Source organism: Peromyscus eremicus, chromosome 10 (assembly GCF_949786415.1).
Source record: "Peromyscus eremicus chromosome 10, PerEre_H2_v1, whole genome shotgun sequence".
Lineage (NCBI taxonomy): Eukaryota > Metazoa > Chordata > Mammalia > Rodentia > Cricetidae > Peromyscus > Peromyscus eremicus.
In genome coordinates, this window is record NC_081426.1 from 27461382 (window position 1) to 27488163 (window position 26782).

The following is a 26782-nucleotide window of genomic DNA, read 5'->3' on the forward strand; positions in this document are numbered from 1 at the left end:
ACAGGTTAAGTTATAAGAGCTAGTGGGACAAGCATAAGATAATGCTGAACAATGCAGAACTAATAAGAAGTCTCCATGTCATGATTTGGGAGCTGGTTGGTGGCCTCAAAGAAAAAGACTGATATGTTAACTTCAACTTCTAATATCTTTTTTGTTTGTTTTGTTTTGTTTGCTTTTTTTCAAGACAGTTTCTCTATATAGCCATGACTGTCCTGGAACTCACTCTGTAGACCAGGCTGGTCTTGAACTTGGAGATCCACCTGCCTCTGCCTCCTGAGTGCTGGGATTAAAGGTGTACACCACCACTGCCCAGCTCTAATATTTTTTAAATCATAAAAGTAACATACATTCATGCATATGTTTTGGTTTATTAAATCAAGCATTATGCAAATTATTTGCCTTCAATTACAATATTTTAAACAAGCTACTTAGCTATGAAGAAATCTTTAAGGTGATTCATTTTAAAGACTCCAACTTAGATAAAGATTAATATTCATACCAGAGCCTATCATGAAACATTTCTATTGTATCTTCACTGGTCAGTTGGAAATTTTCCTCATGGCCCCATGCAGAAAATAAATAAATAGCTTTAGTTTCTTAAAGTGCTTCATGTGTGATTTTTTGAGGAGAAGGTTACTGTATGCATTCTTGGTATTTAGTATTATCCATTTAATATCGTATAGAAAAATAGAATATCATTTTCTAAGTTGGAATCTGTTATTTAACCCAGTGTGAGACAGCAATTCAACAAAATCTATTCTTTTACTTTGATGTAAAATGCAGGAATTTGATCTATTGCTTTATACATTTTTCTATTATCAGGCAAACTGTGCATTACTTAATAGTATTAGAATTTCATCATTTAAGTTTTATGTTGGACTCCATGGCACATACTCGCCTGCCTTGTCTAATGACCTGGTCCTTATTTGTCAGATGAAGAAACTGAGCCTTGGGGATGACACAAGGCAAGTGAACAGATTTGAGCCCATGTCTGACCAGGAGCCATTGAGCACGGTGACTCAGAAAACACTTGATGTCATAAGAATGAAGCTGTAATCCTTAATGTGTGCACACTTAGGTCTCTACAGGTGAATGGATGTCTGGAAGCAGTCCTTTATTTATTCTGGAAGCTCACACCCTTTACTCCTGGGTGAGCACTTTGCTAGTAAGTTTGGAGGATGAAAAGACAAATGAAAGCTGGGCGGTGGTGGCGCACGCCTTTAATCCCAGCACTCAGGAGGCAGAGCCAGGCAGATCTCTGTGAGTTCGAGGCCAGCCTGGGCTACCAAGTGAGTTCCAGGAAAGGCGCAAAGCTACATAGAGAAACCCTGTCTAGAAAAAACCAAAAAAAAAAAGACAAATGAGCCTCAGTCCCCTTTCCTAGAGGACCTCATGGTCCCTGTGAGTGAAGAAAGATGGTTCCCCCACTCCCTTCAACCTGCACTGTTCCAGCTTAGAAAGATTGAGGAATGAGCAGCTTGTTCTTTCCTTGGTCAAAGGTTTTCTGTTGAGAAATGAATTTCTGACAGGAAGAGATCAAATAAGATGGACAGACGGACTGACAGTCTTGTCCTTTGAGTATTTGCTCATTTGTTCAATTAGATGCCGAAGCCTGAAGGCACCTTCACTAACTCCGTCTTTTGCCTGAACAATAGCTGCATCAGGGCCGCGGTCTCAAACTCAATGACGTGAGCGGATGGCTGTACAAACGGAAAAAGTGGGGCCCCGGCATGCTTTTTAGAATAGTCTCAGGCTCTTCCCTTGCTTCTCTTTGTGCTGTTGTCTTCCCAGTCTCTCTCCCCCTCTGGTTTTCACAAGCGAGGTGTCACACCATCTTCATCTACCTTTTCGCCCACACTGTCACTCTGTCCTCTAGTGTATCCAATAGTCATTCTTATAATGACAGTGAATTGTGTGGAAACCCGTTGACCTGGAAGTATATTTACACCTTCATGAACATCAAATTTATGGTCATGTAAATGCCTCTGGTGCTCAGAAAATCTTATGAATACTCTGGGGAAGTCTCTTTTTACATAGAGCTGAATTGTGTATGCTGAAGTATAGATGCTCTTCGTCTGTTCTTAACACATTTAGAAAATAGCCAATCACCCATCTACCGTGTGAGAGTTTTCGTTATTAGAATTCCATTATTAATTCAGCGTTCAGCCTTCACTTGGTTTCAAGCCTGAGTAACCACAGTTCTTTTAACCTTCGCTCACAGCTCTTAGTTTTCAAACCCTTTAATCAACTTTATGGCTCTCTTTTGAATGCCTCCCAAGCTCTCCAGCTCCCTCTGTGGTTGCTGCATTGAGATCTGGACACAGAACTTTAATAAGTTTCCAGTCAGTCTGAGCGTGATGGCTCTGCATACCAATCTTATGCTTGAATAGCGATATTGTGTTCAGCACGAGCTGCACAGGCATGGACTCACCAGCCTCCTCCCTCCGAATGACACAAACCATGTAGAATTAGATTCTAAGCAAATGATGTGTTCGCCAGGTGAATGTGAAGTAGAATGTCCCTTGTGCACCATATAACTTGGATAATAGCACCAAGGGTTGAGAATTTCGACAGTTTATTATTCTCTATTTTCCAGTCTTAATTTTAATAGGTGTACTAAAATTATGCACTCCTAAGGAAGAAATAAAATGGTTAATAAAGATGAAAAATATCCATTCTTACAAGTAATAAAAATTCAAACTAGAGTGAAACATCCTTTGTTTGTTGTTGTATAGTTAAGGACTTAAAAATTCTTGGATAATATGGAGAAATAAACACTCTCCAAATACTGTCGGAAGAACTGGGCAACTGTTTAGGGGCAGTGTTGTGGGATATTTGTACACTGTGTGGAGATATATTGCTGTGGTTGTTTTAATAAAGAGCTGAATAGCCAATAGCTAGGCAGGAGGTTGGTGGGATTTCCGGGAAGAGAGAGAAAGTAGGAGGAAATAATCAAGGCACAAAAGAAGCCAGGAGACACAGAAAAGAAATAGGAGAGACAAGATGGAAGAGAGGTAACACCACATGATAGAACATAGATTAATAGAAATGGGTTAATTTAAGTTATAAGTGCTAGTTAGGAACAAGCCTAAGCTATAGGCTGAGCTTTCATAGTTGATAAGAAGTCTCCATATCATTATTTGGGGCTGTCAGCAGAAAAGAAAGTCTGTCTACAGGCAGTTAAGCAACGTATGTTGAAACCTACAAAATATATAATCATTGCCCTAGCAACTTAACCTATAGAAAAGTATTCTCTGAACGTGCGCAAGTACACAAGGTTACACATAAAAAATATTTACTGTGCTACTGTGCTTGCAAAATTGTGGCTTTGAAATAAAGAACAAACAAGCTAAGGAACCGTATGTAACAGCAAAAGAAACCAAGAAACAGGCACCATTACTAAAGATGTCCAGGCACTGGTGTGCCTCACTGTCCTAGGCTGTTCTCAAACTCTTAATCCTCCATGTCTGCCTCTGCCGGGCTTACAGATGCACACCACACACGGCTCTCCATACTGATTTATAGGAAAAGGCTTTATAGGATACTACTTTTATAAAATTCAAAAGCACGCCTTTAATCCCAGCACCTCGGGAGGCAGAGGCAGGTGGATTTCTGTGAGTTTGAGGCCAGCCTGGGCTACAAAGTGAGTTCCAGGAAAGGCACAAAGCTACACAGAGAAACCCTGTCTCAAAGAAAAATCATTGTAAAAGTACACACACACCTGTGTGTGTGTGTGTGTGTGTGTGTGTGTGAGAGAGAGAGAGAGAGAGAGAGAGAGAGAGAGAGAGAGAGAGATCTACCCTAACAAGCAATATCTGAACAAACTAAAAATCAGCAGTTCTTAGGTAGGTTAGAGAATTTAGTTCACATGATAAACTTCTGTCCACAATTTGGAGAGACAGACAGACAGATATGAGGAATCACAACTCACCAGAGCAAAAAATGCACAAGCAAAAGCATAGAGAAGCTGGTACAAGGTCCCTTGTGCTAGGCACGTCGTGTCTGTATTTTAAACAAAAATCACAAGCCATGCTGAAAGGCGGAACCCAAGTGTGAAGACAGCGTAAACACCAGTGCTTGGATGCAAGGATATTAGAATTACCAGGTCAAGAAGTTTTCTAAAAAGTGATGCTAAAGAATCTAATGGAAAAGGTAGACACCATGACAGAAAAGTGGGCCATAGGAATTGAGAAGCTCTAAGAAAGTAAACGCCAGAGACAAAAATACACCATAAAAAGAAGCGAAGTCTCTTTAAAGTGTTCATTAGTGGTTGGCTGGAGCTGAGGGAAAGGTCTTTGAGTCTGAGAATGGGCCCTCTCCTCAAACTGAAAAAAAGAAAAAAGAAAAAGAAAGTAGGAGAGAATATCCAAGAAGTGTGGGGAAACTAAAAACCTAACGTGCAGGATGGTGGTGCCAGAAGGAGACAGATCGAGGAGAGGAAGGAATAATTAAAGCAGCATTGATAACTTGACCCAAAGCCTGAAGGGGATTTGAAGCAAAAAGGAAAACTTCAGGTTAATGTCAGATGACAGATGTGGATGTAAGGGGTTCGGGAAACATCATGCAGGATTAATGCCCAAAGCAAAACTAACAGCAGTAACAACAAAACTGGGTACATCATACTAAAGTGACAGAAGCCAGAAAGTCTGGAAAGGAGCCAGAGGGGGATTTTACCTACCGAGGAGTAAAGGTAAGTCCGCCTAACTTCTCCGAATCATACAAGGGGGGGGGGGGGGTCGTGTCACGGTGGAGGAGCCCACCAACTTAGGCTTCTGCAAATTATCCTCCAAGAATTGACCAGAAATATTCCATCAGAAAAGCCAAAACTGAGGGAATTTGTCATGGGTAGAACTGCCCTGTATGAAATGTTAAAGGGAGTTCTCCAGAGAGAAGGAGGTGGGGCGGGCAGGGATAAAAATCTACGTAAAGAAAGGGTGAGGATTAGAGAGGGAATAAGTGGAGGTAAAATTAAACTCTTCTTGTTCTTCATTTACCTAACAGATAATAATTTGTTCGGATATTAGCAACAATTTACCTAATCATAATTTATGTATAAGTGAGATGATATCAAAACCAGGATAATTGGGAATACTGAGCTTATACGCGCTTACACATGATATAAAGTAACAAACTGCTATTTGAAGTGGACTTGGCTTTGTTTTAAATGTGTATTGCCAGTTCTGGGACAACTTAGGAAAGATTTTAAAAGCTGTGTAATTGATACTCTTCAAAAAGGAGAGGCTGGGCCGGGGACATGGCTTAGTCATTGAGAGCATTGACTGCTGTTCCAGAGGAGCCAGGTTTGATCTCCAGCACCCACACAGCAGGCCACAGTCACTAACTCCAGGTCCAGGAGATCTGACATCCTCTTCTGGCCTCCAGAAGCACTAGGCACACAAACTGGCAAAACACCCATGCACATTAAAAAATTAAAATAAAAAAAATATGGAAGGAACTGACAGTTGGTCAAACGCAGAGAGTGAGTGTGAGGGGGGGACTGCTCAGCCAGAAGTGGGACTTCGATATCACATCCCTTCCCTGCAGGACTCAGGGCCACCATGGAAGAAGGGGCAGAAAGACTGAGAGCCGGAGGTCAGAGGTGACCAGAGGAAAACGAAAGCTTGATGTAGCAGTGCTGCTCCGCCCATGAGCTCACTCAGTGAGTTGCCTGCACAAGACCTGCACGATATCAAGCCAGCTGACAGCCCAGCACAGTGAGGCTACTGATGGTTTCTGGGGAAGAGGGTCGGTTTCCTTTACAAATGTGGCCATGCTCCAGAGGATGGCCCTCCACCCATGAGTGTGCTGGTAACACAAATTATACTGAGTGGGTTATAAAAAGAAAGAAAAGAGGACACGAAGTAGGGAGGGATGGGCGTGAGAGGAGTTAGGAGCGGAATGGTGATAAATTTAGCCAAAATACAACGTATACATGTATGAGATTCTCAAGGACTTAATAAAAATATTAAAAGAAGAGGAAATGAGATTCTAGAAAATGTTGTTAAAATCACATAAAGCGGGGGATAGAGGGGGATAAAAATTAGAATGAAGAACAAGGGCAATCATAGAAAACATTAACCTAGTAGATATTAGTCCCAAACTATATCAATAATCACTTTAATTGTCAATGGTCTAAATATATCAATTAAAAAACAAATTATCGAGAAGCAGAGGCAGGTAGATCTCCATGAGTTTGAGGCCAGCCTGGTCTACAGAGCGAGTTCTAGGACAGCCAGAACTACAAAGAGAAACCCTGTCTCAAAACAAATAAACGAAAAGGGACAAATTGTCAAATGAATGAAAAACAAGACTGGAGAGCTGGCCTAGCGCTTGAAACCACTTGTTGCTCTCACAGAAGACTTCGTTTAGATTCCCAAGATTTTGGTTAGAGACCCACATGGTGGCTCACAACCATCCAAAATTCCAGTTCCAAGGGATCCAAAGTCCTATTCTGACTTCTTTGAGCATCAAGAACATGTGTTGTGTACACACATACATGCAGGCCAAACATGCATACACATAAAATCGATCTTTTAAAAATTCCGTGTTCATTTGAATTTCTGGTATTTTGTTTCATACTTGAGTCTCTATGTGATCCTTTTTCATGAATGCCCAATTCAGTACATACTTTTGAATGCTTATTGTTTTGGCATGTAAAGAAAGAGCATACTTGGGTTTAAACATCTCAGTGTTGTCAATGTTGAGCCATTTAACCACAGACCCCAGTTCTCTCTTTACAGTGGGACAGGACTATTGGAAATGGAAATGGAACGCAGAATGCAGAGGTTTATATGGTCCGTAGCTATTGCTATTGTTGGCACGGCTCATCCTCCTTAGCCAGGTGGTTGATCTCATGTCAGAAGAATAAGCAGATGTTCAAGGCTGGAGACAGAGTACACTACTCTGAACATGTTGTCCCAAGCAGAAACGGGGTTCTTGGGAGGGGTAAGATAGGACTATTGTATTTTGAGACAGGGTCTCACAATGTAGGCCTGGCTCACCTGGAACTTACTATGTAGACCAGACTAGTCTTAAACTCACAGGAATCCCTGCCTCTCGGTCTCACCATGCCTGACTTGATAGGACTCTCAAGGGTTCTGAGACTGTGAGAAACATTGCAACTACAGCTGTTACTTGTCATTTTATCTCTAAATGGAGAGAAACTTCCTGAAAAAAAAATCAGGCCTCTGGAACAAGAATGTTGTCGCTCTCCTAGTCCAAGAATAGAGTTGGGAATGTATTAGGCCTATAATCTATGTTTGTTGAACTATTAACATGACATATTGAAAAAAAAACCCTTCTCTTTTAAGAGGCAATGTTGTTTCAATCAATTGTGATTTTTAAAAAGGAGTTAGAGGCTTCCTGTGTTTCCCAGGCTGACCTTGAGTTTATGGGATCAAACTCCACCTACCTCAGGTCCCTGAGTATCCAGGGCTGCATGTGCATGCCACTGCACCCAACTCAGGAATTGTGTATTTTAAAGAACTATTCTCTTTTGTCTTTTGAAAATGGTAAACTGGCTTTGATTTTTTTTTTTTTAGCTCAAGGGAAATGCTAATTTGGTTAAATAAGTATTGGAGATGCTTTAGGACAGTTTATTCCTGGGGAAGAAGAAGAGGAAACAAGGCTTTGATAGAGCAAGTGACACTGGAGCAGGGAGAAGACGACTGTCGTGACTTGAATCAGGGAAAAGACGGTCCCAGCGGAACTGTGTCCATAAGGTGTTAAGTGTGCTTAGAAATAGGCCAGGACAGTCCTAGTCCATCTTCAGTGTGGACTTGAGACTGGTATCCAGTGACATAATTTTTATGTAATGGATAATTAGGTGATCAAATGTGTAGATTGAACTTGGGTCACTTAATGATCTGGTTAGTTTTCATGAGAATGAGACTTTGCCATTCCTACAAGGGATTTCTTGCTCTCTAGAGAGACACCTGTCCTGTTCCACGAAAGCTCAGCTGCATCCTGCTACCTCTGAACACTGCTGCAGCACAACTGTGCATGAGTTGTGACTGAGCAATGCAGAGCCTTTGGGCTGGCACAGCTGTGAAGTGGCAGTCTCTGTTACACCCCTCATATCGACAAGACTTTCTAATGACTGTAATTGTCGGTGACAATCGGCATGTAAACTTGGCTCTGACTCAAGATCTGCATCTGTCAACCATGATGACTTTTATGTTCTTCTACCGGCTCCCACCAAGGAAGAGCTGTATGACCAGACAGCCAGAGGCTGCTGCCGTGCTCAGGAAGGAGTCTCTTGAATGATAGAAAGGAAACAGGAAGGAGTCTCTTGAATGATAGAAAGGTGTTTTGTGTGACTATCCTCCTTCAGTGAGGCAGCAGCTCTTGCAAAGCTGATGGGGCCTCATGCATCATAGTGACCTATGTGAGTTTACCATTTGATTTCTCAAGTCACCTGGAAGGTAGGCCCTTTCTGCATTTTTGTTGCATCTTTCTGTCTATCTATCTATCTATCTATCTATCTATCTATCTATCTATCTATCTACCTATCCTCTATCTATCTATCTATCTGTCTGTCTGTCTATCTATCTATCTATCAATCACCTGTCCATCTATCTATCTACCTACGTACCTATCTATCATCTATCTACCTATCTAACTACTTATCTATCTATCTACTTACCTATCTATCATCTATCTATCTACTTATCTATCTACTTATCTATCTACTTATCTATCTATCTATCTATCTATCTATCTATCTATCTATCTATTCATGCCATGGAGTGTGAAGGTCAGAGGACCTTACCAGGAGTTGATTCTTTCCTTCCACCATGTGGGTCCCAGAGGCCAAACTTGGGTTTTCTGGCTTGGCAGCAAGTGCCCTTGGCCCACTGAGCCATCTCCCGGACCCTCTTTCTGTGTTTTGTGTCATGCTTTTATTCAGTACTATGTAAAAGATTGTAAGTGCTGATTGATGCTCAGGTAGAGCTTTTACAGCTAGAGTCAGGGACACAGCAGGTGGATCTTCAGAAAGTGAACAATGTAAAAGGGTATTTTACTAATCATTGTAGGTTGTCAATAGTCACAAACATTCCCAAACAAGGAACAGGTTCGAGAAAGTCATGTCTATCTGTGTCCCACTGCTGTATCTTGAAAGTCCTTGGAACAAAAATACAATTAGAAGACACAAGAAATAGGTGATTATTGCCAAGTCGAATTAATTTATATCTTTCAAGTTGTGTACACTGTCAAATACTGTTAGTTTAAACAGCTTATGCCACCTTGGTGCCTGGGTGGCCTAGCAGAGTAGAATAGATTTCACTCTCGTTGACTGACTGTTTCACCATTCAGCCTCAGTTTCCTATTTAGAAAAATGAGGATAATACCCATTTACACTTTAGAGTTACGGGGACTGTTGAAGTCTATGAGCCATGTGTAATGGCTCATGCTTGTGATCACAGCACTTGGAAAGGTGAAGCAGGAGGATTGCCATGAGTCTGAAGCCATCTGAGCTACATTAGTAAGTCTCAGGCCAGCCTGGGCTACAAAGTGAGACCTTTTATCAAAGCAAACCAAACAAAAGCCAGGGCCGGGGAGGTGGCTCCCTCAATAAAGTACTGACTGTGCAATGAGGATCTGTGTTTGATCGCTAGTACCGGTGTGAAAAGCCAGGTATGGTAGTATATACTTCTAATCCCAGTGCTAGAGGAGCAGAGCCAGGAGGGTCCCTAAGCTGACAGCCTCGTCTAATGGCAAAATGCAGGCTAATGAGTGACCCTGTCTCAAACAAACAAGCAAACAGACAAACAAACAAGCAGGTGGACAATGCCTAAGAAACAACATTCAAGGTTGCTTTCTGACCTTTACATACTAGAACACATAGACATGCATACACACCAAAGGTTTATTGCACATTTCTACATGGGGTGTAAGCTCCATGTAGGCCAACATTAGAGACATGGTAACTCCTGAACTGTCCAGTATCTCTGGTGGTTTGCCATTTATAACTAAACTCCACACCAGAGTCATAGCATAACACTTAAAATGCCCAATTTAGAGTTGCTCATCCTGTGAATGACCAGGAAAATCTCATCCTGAATGAGAAAAGGCGCTTACCAACACCAGCACCAAGATGACACTGCTGTTGGAATAACCTGACATGGATGTTAAAGCAGCTGTCATAATTGCCTTAAACATCACTATGGACACTCATGAAATAAACGGAAAAACAGAAGTTATGAAAAGAACAAGATGAGTGAGGCTGGGCAGAATGGCTCACATCTTTAGTCCCAGCACCTGGGAGGCAGAGGCAGGTGAATCTCTGTGAGTTTGAATCCAGCCTGGTCTACAGAGTGAGACTCTGTCTCAAAAACAAAAACAAAACAATAGATCAGTGCCTTATTCAATCATCACCAAAGAAGCTTCCTGCAGCAGACTGGAACAGATGCAGAGACTCAGAGCCAGACATAACAGAGAGAGAGAGAGAGAGAGAGAGAGAGAGAGAGAGAGAGAGAGAGAGGGAGAGAGAGAGAGAAAGAGAGAGAGCTTGGAACATACACTTCTATGTGGGATGTCTCCATCAAATCCCTCCCACCAAAGCTCAGGAAAGCCAATGCAAGAGGAGGCAGAAAGAGTGTAAGAGCCAGAGGAGATGGGGATGGAGGACACCAGGAGAACAAGGCTCTTTGGATTACCTGAACAAGGTTCATGTGAACTCACAGAGACTGAGGTAGCATGCACAGGGCCAACACAGGTCTCAACGAGATCCTCTGTGTATATATTACAACTTTCAGCTTAGTATTTTTATAGATGTATGTGAATGAGTGTGTGAATGAGTGGGTCTCTGAGTCTTGTGCCCGCTCTTGGGACTCTTTTCCTTCTGTTAAGTTGCCTGGTCCAGCCTCAATGTGATAGTTTTTGTTTTATCTTATTATGTTTTCTTTTGTCATATTTGGTTGTTATCTCTTAGAAACCTGTTCTTTCTAATAAGAGACATAAAAGGAGTGGATCGGGAGGGGAGGGAGAAACTGGGAGGAGTGAGGGGAAACTCTAAACAGGATATATTATAAAAGAAAATAATATATTTTTAATAAAAAGATAAAATAAAGAAAGAACAAAATAAACATATTAGAAAAAGAAAAAAGTATTTAAATTTAGGAAACTTTACCCTCCTGAGTAGACCCAATGATGATGAGAAAGAACCAGTGAGGAAAACTGGACCAGTGCGGGGGTGGGGGTTAGGGGTGGGGGTGGGTCACATCTCAATGATGGAGAACAGTGTTTTCATAGAGCCTCACAGACTATGGAATAATGATCAAAGGTTTAAAATTTCTGAAGTCCCAGGGGAAAAGAAAAAGAGTGTAAATCCAGGGAAAAAATGGAGGAAATAATTACTAAAATCTCTTCGAATTTTGTAAAAGACATAAACTTACAGATTCAAGATGCTTGGGGAACCCGAGCAGGATAAACCTCTAAGACATCCATATCCACATACATCACAACCAGTGTCCAAAGTTAAAGACCAGGGACCACCTGAGGGAAGGAGTACGTGACGAACGGGGCGTCAGAGATGATGAATGACAGACACCAGGAGCACGGGCACCAGCAAGTGTTAGCACATGCTTCAACACCAAAAGAGCGCAACCAGAGTCCAACAGACAACGAAATATCCTGGAGGATAGTCTTAGATCAATCGAAATTTAAGATTTAGAAACTCAAGGACCAAAGAATTGTTTTGTTTTTTATTTATTTATTTTTTTATGTACCAGGATGGTCGTATTGGAGGAGGGAGAGAGTGGGAGAGCAATAAAAGAGATATCTCAATAGAGGGAGGCATTACAGGACTAAGGTGAAACCTGATGCTAGGGAAATTCCCAGGAATCCACAGGGATGACCGCAGCTAAGACTCCTATCAATAGTGGAGAGAGTGCCTGAACTGGCCTTCTCTGTAATCAGATTGGTGACTATCCTGTCATCATAGTCTTCATCCAGTAACTGATGGAAGCAGATGCAGAGATCCACAACCATGCACCAGGCCGAGCTCTGGGAGTCCAGGCGAAGAGAGGGAGGAGGGATTATAGGAGCAAAGGGGGGTCAAGATCATGATGGGGAACCCACAGAGACAGATGACCCAAACTTGTGGGAGCACATGGACACTAGACCAACAGCTGTGGAGCCTGCATGGGACCGACGTAGGACCTCTGCATGTGGGTGACAGTTGTGTAGCCTGGTCTGTTTGTGGGACCCCTGGCAGTGGGACCAGGATCTATCCCTGGTGCATGAGCTGGCTTTTGAAGCCCATTCCATATGGTGGGACACCTTGCTCAGCCTTGATGCAGGGAGGAGGGGCTTCGACCTGCCTCAACTGCATGTGCCAGGCCTTGTTGACTCCCATGAGAGGCCTTACCCTTTCTGAGGAGTGGATGGGGGTGAGCTGGGGGAGGGGAGGAGCTGAGTGAGGGGAGGGAGAGGGAACTGTGGTTGGTATGTAAAATGATTAAAAATTAATTTAAAAAAAGATTTAAAAAGAGAAACTCATGGACACTTGAGTTAAAAGAATGCTTATATTCTTGGTTGTGAGCCGAGCTTTTAAACGACTGAGCCATCTCTCCCAGGCCAAGTTAAAAGAACTCTTAACCACGCACAGTAGTACATGCCTTCCATCCCAGGATCTCACTGTATCGCCTCGGCTGGCCTGGAACTCACTATGTAGACCAGGTCGGCCTCCTAGAGATCCCCTGCCTCTGCCTCCCCGGCGCTGCCCACAGCACCACACCTGCTATTCGCCACGCTTTAAAGTGACTGACAGTTGACAGCAAAATTGCAACATTGCTGTGCCTTTCTGTGTCTAAGGAGACAATATTTAAAACAATTAAAAATGGTATAGTTAAGGTTTTATGTTCCTCTTAGAATGATAAGATATTCATACCAGGAGATATTAATGAGGAATAAAACTATAGAAAGATACAGTGAAAAACATTATAGATAAAGCAGAGTAAAATATAAAATGTTCAAGCAGTCCACAGGTGGATAGGAAATGGAAAACAGGAGACAAAAAAGAATGAAAAGAAAATAACAAAAGGGCAAGCATAACTTCTGCTATTAATAATTACAAGGTGTGTGGTATGGTCTAAACAGGGACCAGACAGAGTGTTAGGATGGACTTTAACGACACCGCTACAATGCAGTCTATGGGAAAACCGTTTTGAGCATAGCGCTGTCAGGAGGCTAAGAAGTATAAGATAGGCCGTTCTGGCATGACTTAAAAGAAGCTGGACTGGCTCACATAAAGTGGACATCAGAGCAAAAAGTTACTGGGGATAAGCGACCCCACACAGAGGTAGAAGAGACAGAAGTTCACCAAATGATAGCACTTCCAAACACATGGGTACGGGTGACAGAATCCAAGAAAGAACCAGGCAAACTGACGCTTCCGCAGCCCTCTGAGTACTTCATAGAACTGGACAGGAGCCAACAGGGACAGGGAACCACAGCAGCAACAGACCCTCTTGACGTGTGGAGATCGTTGTGCGAGGCAACAGTAGAGCACACGTTTCTTCTCGAGTACATGGGGAACACTGGACAATTTTGGCAGCAGGGCCCCAAAGGTGACAAACCATTCTGCTGAGGGTGTTGACTGCTCCTGGAGAAGAACTCACAGGCAGTGTGGAATTTCACCTTCCAAACATGACCTAGGGGTCTGTTGTGTGTCTGCCATTCTCAGAAACTTCTGGCTCTAGCTGTATCTTTCCTACTGAGTCTTGTCCAGAGCCTTGCTGTGTATGGAATCGAGACAGGTATCTCCATTTCTCTAGCACCAAAGCCCCTGTGGCTCACCCTTCTGGCCGCCACCCATTGGAATGGTTGGACTGCCACTGTTCTGACAGTGGCCATACCTTATCTTTGCAGGATTTGCTCATTGCTAGTCCCACAACTGCACACAAGGAGCCGTCCTTGCCAGCATGTTTGTCTCTGTGCGTGCCTCTTGGGGACAAAGTATGCATTCATCTATGCTCTTTGAGGTGCTAGAGAGCAGGAGACATTTTATTCCCCTTTATTCTAACCTCCAGCCTTGTAATAAGCCTGGAGCAGGGCTTGGCTATATGGTAGATGACAGAGCAGGGCTTGGCTATATGGTAGATGATAGAGCAGGGCTTGGCTATGTGGTAGATGATAGAGCACGGCTTGGCTATGTGGTAGATGATAGATCAGGGCTTGGCTATGTGGTAGAGAGAGGTTCAGTAAATATTTGTGAGTTAAATGAAGGCATATCCTAAAGCATATGCTCAATGAGGGATTCTGAACTGATGAAGGCCAGTTTGACCCTCCTGTTAAAATGTCAGTGTTCCTGGAATATCACATTATCAGAAGGAGTAGAGAATAGTTTCTGCTTGGTTTTGCCCAGATTCTTCTGGCCCTAAGCTCATTCCACTTCACTCCCCTCCTCAGGCAGGCAAGAGTAACAGAGGGTGGTGCCATACCCTGTGTGGCCAGCAGATGTCAGAAGAGAAGCATTGTTTATGGGAGGAGGAAGCCAGGGAGAGAGTGCGCAGAGTGAACTCCTTGGGATAGAAGCTTCCACACACTGTTACCTGTGGACACGGTGCCTTGCCACTGTGCTCACCACATGGCAAGAGCTTCAAAACACATGGAGTAAAAGACACATTCTCCCCCATACTCTCACACTCTTCTCTGGTCCTTCACCCCCTTTCCTCCTACTGGGTTGCTCCGTCCATTCCTAACAGACGTCTCGCTGCAACTTGATATGCCGTGGCTGGTTGATATCCATGATTGATATCCAAAGCCTGCCCTTTTCTGAAGAGAAACGATGGAGGAGGAATGGATTGGGGCGGGGGCTGGGGGGGATAGGGAAGATGGGGAAGGAACTGGGAGAAGAAGAGGGAGAGGAAACTGCAATGGGGATGTAAAAACAAAAACAAACAAGTATGAAAAGGAAACGAGAAAAGATCTCCAGATCACATACACAGATGTATCTCTCAGAGGGTTCCAGGCAAGGGTTTCTGATGCTGGGCTCGGCTGCAGAGTACCCTTAGTCGACAAGTCCTGTACTGTCCCCTCTCAGCTTCCAGCAGGTAGGGCAGGCTCATACTTCTCAGACATCTCTTCACTCAGGGCAGGCTAGCGCTGAAGACACACCCGCTTCTCCATCAGGCTTAGAGCAGGAACTCCGAAGCCAAGTTGGCAAGGTTGGAGACAAAGCCCAAGAGGTGGGAGCCGGCCTTGACAGAGCACCTGACAGAGCAGGCCAAAGACGTGCCAGGGGCTTTCCTGCCCAGGGCCGCTTGGTCTGCTGCTAACCAAGAGTTTCTGTTTCTAAAGTGGTAGATTTCTCAGGTCCCTTGTGGGCCGTGTTTAGTCCTAATGAGAAAAACATACTTTGATGACTAGCTCTCAGGTCATCTCATGAACTTTCTAGAACGGTGCATTTCATGAGACTCCACATACAGCTCTTGCTGTATCTGTAGGGCCTTGGGACACAGTCTTAGGTTTCACAGATTCTAGATCTTTTTTGTTATTATTTGTTGTTTTGGGGTTTTGTTGTTGTTACTGAATTTTTTTTCCGAGACAAGGTTTCTTTGTGTGTTCTGGCTGTCCTGGAACTCACTCTGTAGACCAGGCTGGCCTCGAACTCACAGAGATCCGCTTGCCTCTGCCTTTCGAGTGCTGGGATTAAAGGTGTGCGCCACCACAGCCTGGCAATTCCAGACCATTTTAAACATGTATTTGCATCTCACTAGTAACTTCAAAATTAAGATAGGAGCATATTTGTGATCATGTGCACTATGGAAAGCCAAGGCATATCCCAGGCTCTGTAGGCTTTCCAGTTCAGTGGAGCAGGGATGTGAGAACACAGAACCTTTGTTGACAACAGGCAACATAGGCATGCCTGACTGACTCCAGTGAGCCTGGGGAAGCTGTCCCTAGTGTGTTCACACAGCAAACGGAACTAAGCCAAATCCTAGCTTTAAACATAGGGGTTCATAACACGTCACAAACAACAACAAAAAAATAAGCATACAAAAAATGTTTCCATTAAAGGGACTTTTAAAACTAAATGTTAGGAATTACATTTTATAGGATATTAATAAATCGTCTGGTATATCCAGAAATGCAGTGGTAATTAGAGATAAGAAGCTCGGGCGGGCCTTCAGCAGCTGGACTGTGGTGCGCCTGGGTGTGGCTCCCCACATTCACCCTCCTCTGGACACTCTGAGCTCTTGGAATCCCATCAGTTTCCGTATCTCTTTGTATATGGCCCCTGTTGCCTTCTCTACCTTTTTCTCCATGTGGGCTTCAGGCACGAGTGTGGTCGTCTGCCTGGCTCTGTGTCTCTCACACTCTTCTGATTTCTCCTTTTGTGCTGCTGCCTCTTCCAGCTTGGCAGTCCAACCTCCTTCACTAGGGTCTTCCCGCCGACTCCTACTGAATCCATGCCCTGAGTTCCCAGTTCCAAATGTTGTAGTTTCCCATTCTTATGGGTATATGTGAGTTTATTTTAAAGATTCCAATGGTTAAAATTCCCCTTATTTACATCTGTTTCCCAGTTTTCTTTGAGTGGTTAAAACTCTTTAAGTCCCTTTCTGAATTGTCTGTAGATCTTTCTCTATTGCCTGTTTGTCTTTGGGGTCTTGTAATTTGATGTTTCTCTAAGCATGCCTTATGACTCATGACCTGATGCGTTTCAAAGTTTCCTATAGCTAACATTGAGTTGCAGAAGCTGAACTCAGCGTTCAGAGCTTCATGGAGTGGTGTCTGGTGTGTGTGTGTGTGTGTGTGTGTGTGTGTGTGTGTGTGTGTCACCAGAGTTGAGAAAAGAGAAGTTTGAAGGCAAGGGAGGTTAGCTGAAGCGTGAGAAGAGCCAGCGCGGTGAAAGAGGGGCTCCTGGACAAGCATGCAGCTGTCAGAGCACTGTGCAATCACACTGGTCTTGCCTCTTCAACCACTCCAGGGGCCCAGGGACTCTTCAGCTTGTTGTCACAAACGTGGGCAGCAGGCAGGATGGACATATTACTCGTCCCTCTTATTCCTTCATGGCTTCTTGACAACCAGGTTGAAAATTCATGACTTACTAGGAAACTGGTCAGCGTGCCAGGATTTCTCCAGGCGTGCACCTGCCCAGAGCACACTGAACAGACACTGGCATCTCCTGTGTGCTAGGCTCAGCCTCATGATCCAAAGGCGTATCCGCTGTCACATCATCTCCATTGTTTTTCAAGCCCAGAGAAGAGGTAGAGGGACATGCTCAGTGTTAGGTGGCAGGACTGAGATCTGGAACCAGGGTAGTGATCAAAGTACCTGGCCAAAAGTGCAGCGTCTTCCCTCAGTGACTGACAGGAAAACGGAACTACTCAGCTGCCCTTCGTTGTGTGCCTTCCCATTTTGCTTGCTCCGAGCTCTGCCTCACACCATCTCTGTTCTCTGCCTCCATGCTTGTTATATTTGCTTAATATTTTCAAACACAGATTACTAGTCTTAGAAATAGAACACTGAATAATGATCAAGGTGAACTGAAAGAATTTAATATTAATCAATAGAAGAGAGTATGAAAATTCATAATCAGTATTTGTGAAGACTCATGCTACATTCAAATTCTATTTTCTCCTTGCATTCAAGTCGGGAAATTTGGTGTTGATTCTGACTTACATGTTGGGAGACTTGTAGGACTTTCTATACGATGTTGAAACTACTGGATGCTTGTGTCCCTCTCTGAAGCAGGGTGAGGCTCACCTGTGTAGAAATGTGCTTGCCTCTGGGAGCACACAGAAATCAATGTGGTGACAGGTAGACGGCAAAGTCAGGTTCTGTGAGGCATGCCTCCCTCGGGGTACTCCCTCCCCACTGGTGCAGCAGGCTCCAGAAGGCTGAGTGCTTGTAGACTCGAGCTGTGTGCCCTGCTTTACAGGACAGGTCAGAATTCCCCACATACGTTCTGCGTATTCAACCACAATTAGCATGCTAAGTGACATCAGAGATTTTCTGCTTGAGGGGAAATCTGACAGCCCAGAAAACAAATCAAGCTTGGATTCCAAGGTGTCAGAGTAGGCTTCCTGTATTATAAATTATATAATTCACCCTCGAGGCAATTTTCATGTCAGTTTTTCATAACTCGATAAACTATCACAGGAAGAAACATTTAGTGTTATACCTACTGCTGAATAATACAGACTTTGAGAGATTAGTGTGATGCCATAAAACGACTTTGTGTCTCAGCCTTCAGTAGAAGAATCCATCTTACCCACCTGCTATCAGCATGTCCCGTGGAATGTCTCCTCTTGCTCTCCAGCATGGAAATAAAAAGCAGCTGAAAATAAAAAGCTAAGACATACAAGTGTCTGCATTTCCATCTCTATAGCCTTAACCACTCCTGGTGGCCCTTTCTTTGAAATGGACCAGTTACAAGGGACTGCTTATTAGGCGTTTGTACATCACTGAGTAATTTTGTCAAGTTGATTTGTGTAAGAAGTCACATATAGTACCTGCACTCGGGCAGATAATTGCTGCAAACCCCAGTGAGCCAGAGAAAAAGATATTTGGACCTCAGGGCCTTTTCAGGGATGATGATGTCAGAGGTCCTTGCAGCCTGTTGGCTTTTAAGGATGTTGAGGTGTGCTGATAGAGTGACAGTTATAGTCAGGTCAGTCGGCTGGGGGAAGCCTGAGTGCCCTGCTTTACAAGGATCCTAAGGTGGAGCCCAGAGCTGGCCTTAGTGGCCAGCCTGAAGTTTTCTGGTTGCCCCCACTGCGTGGCAGGAGGTGGAGGGGGATGAGCGGAGGGAAAGGGAGACTGATGTGGGGTGTGGGAAGAGGACATGGAAGTGTGGAGAGAGGAAGGAGTGATTGTTTCTGGGACTAGAGTGTTTGAGAAACTCCCTAGCTTGGCAGCTTCCAGGGACCCTTCTGGTCCCCGGGGCTCAAAGTCCCACTTCTCTGCACTGAGAAGTGGGAAGAGTCTGGATTTTCATTTTTTTGGTTTTAGAGGGGTTTTTTATTTGTTTTTTGTTGGTTTTGTTGGTTTTTTGTTTTGTTTTGTTGAGACAGGGTTCTCTCTACATAGCCCTGCCTACCTGTCCTGGAACTCATTCTGTAGACCAGGCTGGACTCGAATTCATAGAGGTCTGCCTGCCTCTGCCTCCTGGGTGCCACCATGCCCAGAAAGAGCATGGATTTTATTCATAAGACAGTCAGTGACAGTCCCTTAGTGACCTCTTAGGGAACTATCCAGAAATAAGAATTTTACTCCTGAAGCACTTCCCTTCACCTGTGCATAGTTTACATTTAGGTGGAACTAAAGGACCCCAGCCAGTTGGCTTGCTACAGCTGGGTGGGTGTGTCCCTGAGGCTGAGAGTATGACCCGGGGAGAGTGCAATTAACTGAACTACGGACATGATGTCCAGTTTCTGTACACACTCTTGTTTCATTTTGTTTTGTTTTGCAGTAGTGGGGAATGAACCCAAGACCTCACACACATTTGCACTTTACCACTGAGCTATACCCTAGTCCCGAACACACTTTTTTAGTGTGAGTGTGTACTGTGTATGAATGCTTCAGTACTCAATTACAGGCTACTTTGAAACAAGTGGGAAAGTGAGGAAAAACACTCAGTTTGCACCGAGATTGGTTTCTGAGCTTCTGAGTGTTGGGAGGTCGGCAGACTTCAGGGTCACCACTGCTAACGCAGGTGTCTCCTAGCAGTCTTGCATGGACTTACGTTGGGAGTCATATGAAATCCACTGCTCTAACTGGTCTCAGAAGTGCATGATAAAGAAGGGAGCTGTTGAGATTTTTGTTGTTTTGAAGGTTTGGTGTTGGGTGGATCTGTGTTTAGACACATTCCTGACTGTGAGGACAGTGAAATCTCCAGCTCCACATAGAGAAAGAACTGCTAACTCACTACCTCTCCGTGCAGTCCACGGAGTAGCAGCACCACTAAGAAATTAGCGCTGCTGTAGGTTTGAGTATGTTGCATTCTTATTTCTACTTTTAAATAAATTTGTAAATTGCTTTTTAATTTCTTCATCAATCCGTCAGTTGTTTGTGAAAGTGTTGTTTACCTTCCATGTAATTGTTCATTTCTAAAATTACTCTTACTGAGTTCTAGTTTTGTTTCACTGGGGTCTGAAAAGTTACGAGCTATGATTTTAATTTTTCTGAATTTGCCAAGACTTGTTTTGTTGCCTGACATATCTAACATACCTGTTGCTCATCATGGAGAATGTTCCAGGTGCTAATGCATTCTCTAGAGTAACAGAACTTACAGAGTGAATATATATGTGTGTGTGTATATATGTATATCTATACACACATGTATATACATGGAATTTAGTAGAATGACTTACAGGCTGTGGTCAGCTAATCCAACAATGGTGACTGTGAATGGAAAGTCCGAGAATCCAGTAGTTGCTAAGTCCATAAGGCTGGATGTCTCAGCTGGTCTTTTGTATATGCTGGAATCCCGAAGAGGTAGGCTCTAATGGTAGTGAAGGAATGGCCTTGCTAGCAAGACTGGGGTGAGCAGGCAAAGAGCAAAAGCTTCTTTCCTCTGTGTCCATATATATACAGACTTCCAGCAGAAGGTGTGGCCTAGATTAAAGGTGAGTCTTCCTGCCAAAGGCATGTGTCTTCCTATCTCAAAGGTCTGGATTAGAAGTAGATATACCTACTTCAAATTAAGAAAAAAAAATCCCTTACAGGTGTGCCCTCCATTTTTGTATTTTTTGTATTTTAGTTAATTCCAGATGTAGTCAAGCTGACAACCAAGAATAGCCATCACAGATGAAATGCCCTGTCAATATCTGTACGGCCCACTTTGTCTATAGTATTGTTATACTCAGAGGTTTCTTTGTTGATTTTTTTTGTCCATATGATCTGTCCATCAATGCAAGTGAGCTGTGGAGTTCCCAACTGTTATTGTAATAGCGTCTGTCTCTCCTTTTAGATAGAATGATGTTTGCTTTGTATGAAGAGGGACTCCAGCACTAGAAATACACGTTCTGGGGCTGGGGAAGGTGACTGGGTCTTTTGGGTTGACTGTGAACCCTCTCTGAATGAACATTTGCTCCTAGATGCTGCTGGTGCTGTTCTGGGAGGTTAGACATCGGGCCTGGCTGACAAGCACAAGCTCCTAGAGGTGAAGCTTGACCAGTTATAGTCCACCCCGCTTCTGGTCTGTTCTCTACCTCCTCATTTGCTGAGATTGTGATCCAGCTGTGCCACAGCAGCTGGTGCTGCAGACCAAGTTGTGCTAGCCACGCTACTTTCCCTGCCACACTGTACCATACTCTCTAAACTGAACGTAAACAGACCTCTCCTCCTGGCGTTGTTTGTCACAGTGATGAGCGAATACCGCGGGGCTTCCTGGGAGTCTCGGCAGACCGAGCTGCTCAAGCCTGGTTGTTGAGCTTCTTGCCTGGGTCAAGAGCACCTGAGTGGGGGGTCACCTAGTTGCTTCCAAGACAGGCTTCTGGCTGCTTCCTAGAACCTGGAATAGATGGACAGGGCTATTCAGCTGCTTCCAAGGAAACCAGGGAGCTGGCGGGTGAGGAGGTTGCAAAATGGCTCCATGAAGTGGAAAGCCTCATTCTTTCGAGCAGTAATGTGATTACCTAACTCCCCAACTGGACTCATGGCCTGAATCCCTGGAGATCTAGGTCATGAATGAGAACCTTGGGGGCCTCCTGTTTGCTTTTCCTTGGCTATCTGTCATTCTTGGCTCAGCTTGAGCCCAGTAAATGAGTCCTTAGATGCCGTGGGCTCGGTTTGTTCTCTCTCATGTGTCTACCAGCCTGCTGCACCTGAACTCTGCTGTAGGTGCCCTAGAGAAACAACTCTTGATTTTGTTTGTATGACTTTTAGAAGGAAGTGTGCCAGGCATCTCTGGGCAGCCCTCTTTCCTATTGTCCCCAGCATTACTGTTTCTGAAAGTCACATTGCCTCTCTTGACCAGTAGCAGCTCCTTCTCTCTGGCTCCTGTCCTTGTGATATAATAACATCAATTCTTTAATATAAAAATGTCAGTGGAGCCAGGGGGATGGTTCAGCTGGTGGAAGTGCTCAACACTCAGGACACAGGATTTGAGTTCAATCCCCAGGTTTCACAGAAGAAAATCAGCTTCCAGAAATTGTCACCTGACCTCCACACATGTCACCATGTCGTGTGTGCGCCTCCCCATCCACACACACTTATTACTAGTAGTAAATCAAATTTGAAGGAAGTATCCATGAAGGTGTTTGCTTCCTCGAGTGTCATTGCTATAAACTTCTTCAGAGGACAAAACCAGAAAACAGTTTTCTAAAATCACCTAGAAATAAGAATAATGAGTTCATTTCACACTCTTGTGAAATACATTAAAATCTAAGAATAGTTTTCCTTAATTTCTTTCATTAGATATTTATGTCTTTTATCTTAAAAGACATTCTTAATGGTGTTATATTACTCAGGGTTCTCCAGAGGAACAGAACTGATAGAATGAATCTATTAAAAAGGGATTTATTAGAGTGGGTTATAGATTGTGGTCTGGCTAGTCCAATGGCTGTCTCCTGAGGGAAAGCCCAAGAGTCCGGTAGTTGTTCAGTCCATGAGGCTGGAGGTCTCAGCTGGTCTTTGGTCTGTGTTAGAGTCCCGAAGACGTAGGTTCTAATACAAGCTAAGGATGCCTCAGCAGCAAGATAGACGAACTTGCCAGTGAGAGTGAGGGCAAGCAGGCCAACAGCGAAAGCTTCCTCCTTCCACAACCTTATTGGCTGACACCGGAAGATTTGGCCCAGATTGCTGGTGGTTCTTCCCACCTTGAAAGATCTGGATTTAGGGTGGGTCGTCTCACCTCAAACAATCCAATCAAGGAAAAATCCTCACAAGTGTGTCCAGCTGCTTGGGTTTTAGCTAATTCCACGTGTAGTCAAGTTGACAATCAAGATTAGCCATCACAGGTATTCATATACTTATTTATTTTATTCTTCAGTAGACCTATAATAGTTTCTAGAGAGCCGTGCCAGATGCCTAACTGCTAATATTCCTTTGTCATTCTCTTTAAATCTTTACTAATTCCCTTAGAAACTGTGTGTGTGTGGGGGGGGTAAAGTTATTCAAGTGGTATTTTTCATCTCAAGTATGCCTTATTTATTGTGGGTTTCTTGTTGGTGCTAGGAATGGAACCCATGACCTTGCACATGTTGGGAAAATATTCTACCACTGAACTAAGTCTTTAGTCATTTAAGCATGGCTCGGTTATCTCAGTTGTTTTCCTTATTTAGGGGTTGGACATTTTGTCTGTACAGTGGCTCAGAGAGTAAAGGCACTTGCCGTGCATGTTTGAGTTAAATCTCTGGAACCCATTTGAAGGTGGAAGCAGAGAACCAACTTCCACACCTGTGTTAGGGCGCGCACACACACACACACACACACACACACACACAATCACAATATCCTGGCCTTTTATTTGTTCATTTATTTTTGCTTCTTTTTTTTTTTCTCAATTTGACACAAGCTGGAGTTATTTGAGAAGAGGAACATCAGTTGAGAAAAATGCCTCCATCGGATCGTCTGTAGGCAAGACTGTGGAGCATTTTCTCCATTGATAATTGACGCAGGAGGGCCACTGTGGGTGGTGCCACCTCTGGGCAGGTGGTCCTGGGTTACGGAAGAAAGCAGGCTGAGCAAGCCATGGGGAGCAAGCCAGTAAGCAGCACCCCTCTATGACTTCTGCTTCAGTTCCTGTATCAGGTTCCTTCCTTGCTCAAGTTCCTTCACTGACTTGACTCGGTGATGAAATGTGACTGAGAATTGTAAGCTAAAACAAACCCTTTCTTCCCCAAGTTGCTTTAGGTCATGGTGTTTTGTCACAGCAACAGAAACCTGAACTAAGACACCATCCCTGCTTCAGTTCCATGGCTTTCTTACTTTGGGAAGTATAGAGAAAACTCTGGAAAGGGTAGTATCTCAGAGGGTGTCCATCAGATAGAAAAAACTGGCTGTCCCATGTGGGTGGAGGATGCTGGGAGCCCAGGGCGGCATTTCGGTGATGCCATCCTATAAATGAATCTTAAAAGTTCTTATTAATAAAATCACATCTGAGCCAGGTATTGGGGTGAACGCTGAATGATCAGAGAAACAGAACAAGCCACAGCCACCTCACCTGGCCAACTTCTCAGCTGATCCTGTTTCCTCAGACTGGAAGCTTCTGAGTCCTCATCCAAATGGATCTCAGCTGAACTGTGCTGCTCCAAAGCCTAAAAGCTTAACCAGCCTAATTCCTGGTTTTCAGGCCTTATATACCTTTCTGCTTTCTGCCCTCACTCCCTGGGATTAAAGGCTCACTTTCTGGGATTAAAGGCGTGAGTCACCATGCCTGGCTGTTTCCAATGTGGCCTTGAACTCACAGAGATCCAGATGGATTTCTGCCTCTGGAATGCTAGGATTAAAGGTGTGAGTGCCACCATTTTCTAGCCTCTGTGTCTAATGGCTGTTCTGTTCTCTGACCCCAGATAAGTTTATTAGGGTGTACAATATTTTAGGGAACACAATACCACCACACCATCCCACACTCCTTCTTCTCATGTCTCCAGTGTCCACCCCTCCCACCATCTCCACATCCCTCCTTGCAGTACCGCAGCCCGCCCGCCCGGCCTGTGTATCACCTGCTCTTACAGAGCACAGCGGGGCCGTCATGCACGATTCCTTTATCTTGTGTGCAGCCATCTGCAGCCGCTAAACACCCAATGTCATATGGCCAGTGGACTGAGCAGACATCAGCACAGGTGCCAGGTCACGTTATTTGACCCACGTGCCTTCAACTACCCTGCACTGTTCAGGGCATGACAGGGTCACAGACCCTCTACAGGACCATCAGTGTGGCTTCCCTCCTCGTTCAGCTCTTCCCTTCCATGGGCTGACTGGAATGGGGTCAATTACTCAGATACCTCTAGAAGGCAAGCCAAATACTGATCTGTATTTATGTTACCTTGTCAATAGACAGGTCAGTAGGTGTCTCTTGAATCACTTCCGCAGAAGTCTCATTGACCTTCCTGGGTGAATCTGAGGGCATCTCTCTTCCCACTCCTGCCTTCCCACCTCTCACTGACCTCTGTTCAGAACTCTCCTGGGGCCCCATCCAGTGACAGGTTCCTGAAGGGAAAGGAGACAGATGTGGCGGGCATCTAGCAGGGGCTCCAGCAGACTCAAGTGTTCTCATGGATTTTGGAGACTCCATAGCAGCTCATGATTGTGCGAGTCTGGTCTTGTAACTGTCACCATCATCGAGTCCATCTGCTGGGGTTTAAATATGCCCTACTGACACCTCCCTGGTCTTCTTTTGGGCTCTGGGCTCCTGGTGTGATACACCCTACTGATATCCTGGGACTGATCACTCCAACCCTGGTGTCTCCTGGGTCTGTTCTTACGGGTTGTCAATGCCAGGGCCTAAGGCTGGTGTTCTGTGTGTGTCTTGGCTGGTGACCACATGTTCCTGGGGACATATCCAGTACAGCCTCCAGGCTGCCTTATGTTCCTTGCTCCAAAATTCCTCTGGTGTTACCCTCTAAGGAACTTTAGAGAAAACCTTTGTCTGTCTTCCTTCCTTCCTCCTTTTCTCTCTCTCTCTCTTTCTCTTTCTTTCTTTCTTTCTTTCTTTCTTTCTTTCTTTCTTTCTTTCTTCCTCCCTCCTTCCCTTCCTCCTTCCTTCCCTCCCTCCCTCCCTCCCTTCCTTCCTTTCTTTCTTTGTTCTTTTTGTTTTAATTTGAGACAAGATCTCACTCTAATCCACTATGTAGCCCAGGCTACCCTCAAACTCATGGCAGTCCTCCTGTCTCAGCCTCTTAAATGCTTAAGGAAAACTTTTTTTTTTTTTTTTTTTTTTTTGGTTTTTCGAGACAGGGTTTCTCTGTGTAGCTTTGCGCCTTTCCTGGAACTCACTTGGTAGCCCAGGCTGGCCTCGAACTCACATAGATCCGCCTGGCTCTGCCTCCCGAGTGCTGGGATTAAAGGCGTGCGCCACCGCCCGGCTTAAGGAAAACTTTTAATGAAGGTTTCTCAGATCTCCATGACACTCCCCAGACTTGTGACCCTGTGATCTTGGTTCATGTTCAAGAACTTTCCATGAGAATAGGATACCTAGTGGTATGAAGTGGGCCTGGCACTGACTCTGGAAACCTCAGGGGTAAAGCCCTCCACCAGTCAGAAGGGTAGTCCACCAGGGTCCTCTTGAAGAAAGAAGGACATGGTCTTCATATCCAAGCTGGTGGAACAGGGCTAGGAGGCTATCCCCGGAGGGCCCCTAGCCTGGCGTCAGATGTTAGAGTGACTTCAGAATTCAGTGGGGGGCGGGGGAGGCAGTCCTGACACATAGGAAAGGCCCTGGCAGGTCAACGTGAGCCCTCAAGGCCATTTCAGTTGCGTCTGGGATGTCTACAAAGCTCATGTGTTGAGGCTGGTTCCCTAGAGTGGCATATGAGACGGCGGGATCTTTGAGAAACATGGCCTCTTGGGAGTCCCTAAGTCATTGGGAAGCATCCTTGAAGGAGGTGATAAGACCTTATTATCACTCCTTTCCTCTTTCATGCCAGTAACAAGGCCAGTGGCTTCACTCTGCTGTGCCCACCTTGCCATGATGCGCTACCCCATCTGGGGTCCTAAGCAGTAGATCTGCAAGACCATGCACTGAAATGCTCCAAACTGAAACTGAACAGTCCCCCCTCTATAAATTGGTTGTCTGGGATGCTTTGTCACAACGACAGAAAGCAGACACAGGGGCATGTATGAGGGTAGCGTGCCTGAGCTCGGGTTCCAAAGAAGTGCCTGTTCATGG

General features: G+C 44.5%; 1 pseudogene; it reads right to left on the bottom strand.

The window, feature by feature from the left end:
• Positions 1–415: 415 nt before the first annotated feature.
• Positions 416–18329, bottom strand: LOC131920894 (transmembrane emp24 domain-containing protein 11-like; annotated as a pseudogene).
• Between the last annotated feature and the right edge of the window lie 8453 nt (positions 18330–26782).